The sequence below is a fragment of the Chrysochloris asiatica genome, unplaced genomic scaffold (genome assembly GCF_000296735.1).
Source record: "Chrysochloris asiatica unplaced genomic scaffold, ChrAsi1.0 scaffold00056, whole genome shotgun sequence".
Classification (NCBI taxonomy): Eukaryota; Metazoa; Chordata; class Mammalia; order Afrosoricida; family Chrysochloridae; genus Chrysochloris; species Chrysochloris asiatica.
This window is the reverse complement of record NW_006408574.1, coordinates 11,704,530-11,707,637: the sequence shown is the minus strand read 5'-3', so window position 1 is coordinate 11,707,637 and position 3,108 is coordinate 11,704,530. Positions and strand designations below refer to the sequence as shown.

At 41.5% G+C, this 3,108-nt stretch overlaps 1 pseudogene; it reads right to left on the bottom strand.

The window, feature by feature from the left end:
* Positions 1–2,035: 2,035 nt before the first annotated feature.
* On the bottom strand, positions 2,036–2,822 carry LOC102816877 (annotated as a pseudogene).
* Between the last annotated feature and the right edge of the window lie 286 nt (positions 2,823–3,108).

Below are 3,108 nucleotides of genomic sequence, written 5' to 3'. Positions count from 1 at the left end.
AGATAGGGGAAGACTTAGGCAGGTTTGCATGGGCTAAATGGGACAGAGGTAAATAGCGATGTATGCTCAACCTTGGAATAACAGGGCTCTGGGACACAGGGATTGAGGCACAGTCTGCATGGGTAAAAGGGGAAATAATGTTAAGATGCTTGATTGTTTTACGAATGTTGGTTTTTCTTGCCTACTATTGTAAACTAGACACTTGAGTGGGATAGAAAGTAATGTGGGAAAAATGATTACAGAAAGCTTGTAAGCCTGTCTTCAGCCTATAACTAATCAGAGTCCCTAAAAGGGGTTCTAGAAGTTGCCCAGTGACATAGGCTTCTTGCAGAGCCTTCATAGTGCATAGGACCTTAGGTGGAATCCTGAACCCCGTCCAGAACCTTCTGAGGTGGGACATTGCCACTTGAAAGGATGTGCAGACCACCCTGGAGCGCCTAGAGGAACAGAAGATACTTCTTGAGAGAAAAAACAACAGGAAAAATCAAAGACAAAAATGGCAGTATGATTGGCTATTACAAGAACAAGCAAGTTGTTCACCCGGGAGCCATCAAGGCAAGCAAGTCCCTTCAGGACAAACCCCTCTCCAATACTGAAACTCAAAAGGAACACACAAGCAGACATGTAAGCTTGCTGGTGACCACGTTCTATAGACTCCCATTGACCTGGAGATGAGAGAGAGAAGAAGAGCTGGTTGATCCGTAGTGTGGTGAGACCTGGGGCTCTTTAGCCCATGGACAAGAGCCTAGCCACAGAGGGCTAGAATTGAGAGTGATGCTTCCAGCTGATATGAAGTGAGGGAAAATGCACAAGAATGCTCAAACTGGCAGATAGTACTCATTTGACCCAGCTTTGATGGCTTGATGATCAGAACTTGACTAGAGGAAGATAAAGAAATTTGATAAAGGAAACAAGTATAAATTGCTACAATTTGATGAACTTGACTTATGCTTTTTTTTTTTTAATGGTTTATAAAAAGTAATTTTATTTTAGGTTACTCTACTGTTATATTGGGTATACCATTTTCACAAAAGCTTTTTTGGGACTATGGTCAATGATTAGTAATAAACAATAGTGGTCCAACTCTCTAACAATCACTAGACAAATTGGACATCCTCTCACATGTGCATAAATCTGCATTGAAATGTACTAAAGTTTTAGACTTAGACTTGTAGACTTTAAATTTCCCATTCAAGTGTATTAAGAAATGACATGTACTTTAATTGCCCAAAGCAGTGCTTGTATTCTGGAAGCAACAAAGCTACTTTATTATAATAACAAAGTGAATACCACAACTACAAAGGCAGGAGTGTAAGTACATTTTTATTGAGAAGGGAAGTTGCCAATCTAAACAGCAGCAAATGAAGACTGAACATACGCATGGCCTCCACAATAGATTCTATAGGAGGCATTTCAACAGGTGACCCCAAGCCAAAACTGTCAAATGCTTTTCCATTCAATCAAATATTCTAGATTCCCACTAAAAAGGAATATATAGTGGTTGTGGTGGTGTGCCATGGAGTCGGTTCCGACTCATAGTGACCCTGTATAGGGTTTCCGAGGCTGTAAATCTTTACAGAAGCAGAAAGCCTCATCTTTCTCCTGCAGAACAGCTGACCTTGAGGTGAGCAGCCCAACTTGTAACTACTACACTACCAGAGCTCCTTGAATCTATAGTAAGAGAATGTAAAAGTTGCTTACTGAAAGGACACCCCCAAAGAAAAGTATGGGAAGGAATGCAGAAATTAAAAAATTATGCAGGACACTCTTTAATTGTAATAACTATATTTTAATATCTTCATTGTAATACAAAAGACAGTCACTTCAAGAACTGGTTCAGATAATACCAGATACATTTTAGTTCTTACGTAAGTGCTTGGAACTTAACTTATGTTTATCTGAAATGAAGCTATTAATACTTTTCTACAACACTAACTGCATACCAGAAGGCAAATCAAGGAAAAGCTTTCCCAAAGCTGCAGTGTGAAAAGACTGTCAACAGTTGGTTTGATACCCATGAAAGGGTTTCTTTGCTCTAGGAAATCCAAATAGAATAAGGCGATGTATAACACAGTTTCTTGAAGGGGAGAAGGATGACTCTTAATGAGCATTTGATTTTCTGCTCTTCTGCTGCGTGGCATTCTTCTCTTGCACTATCTGATGTCCATAATGTTAGATTGTCTCCAAGCAACGGGTGCTGTCTTCGTACGAGTCTTCATTCAGTGTATCAAGTTCTGTGATGACCTCATCAAAAGCCCTTTTAGCCAGCGTACAGGCAAGCTCTGGGTTACTAAGCATCTCATAGGCAAATACAGAAAAGTTAAGAGCCAGTCCCAGGTGAATTGGATGTGTAGGTTGCATCTCTTTCTTGCTTATATCAAATGCCTCCTGGTAAGCTCCTTGAGAATGATCTATCATTTGTTTTCATCACCACTAGCTACTTGAGCAAGGTACCTACAATAATCTCCTTTCATTTTCAAATAGAAGACCTTACTCTCCAAATTGGATGGCTATTAAATACTTCGCCAAAAATTCCAGGACCATGGCGTAGATGATCAGTTCAGACTCCACTTTCTACCAATAGTCCTTAATCAGCTGCAACTTCTTGTCAGAGTTGTTGGTTTTCTGCTCAATGCTGGAGATGACCCTCCAGGATGACCTGTGGACCCTGACCACATTCTTGTAGGCCACTGAGAGAAGGTTGCACTCCTCATTGGACAGCTCGGCCCCTGCTCCATCACGGCTCTCACACAGCGCTTGTCATCATAGAACTTGGCCAGCTTGGCCAGCTTGACCATCTCGATCAACTCCATCTTCTCCATAGTGGAGGGTAGACGGCAGTGCTACAGGAAGGAAGGGGACAGGGAGAAGAACTTGACCTATACTTATGACTATAGTAGCACAAAACACAAACTTATGGAGATAGTAGCTCAAAATACCAACTGAGAGGGAAGGAGTCTTCACATCAAGGATCAAACCTATCCCCTCTGTACAAAGGGTGGATAGAATGGGCAACTTAGACATTGGCTACCTAAGATGGGGGGCCTATTAAGACACGGAATGACTGGCTTACAAGGGGGAATTTAGTTTCAGAGTGTGCAGGGCCGG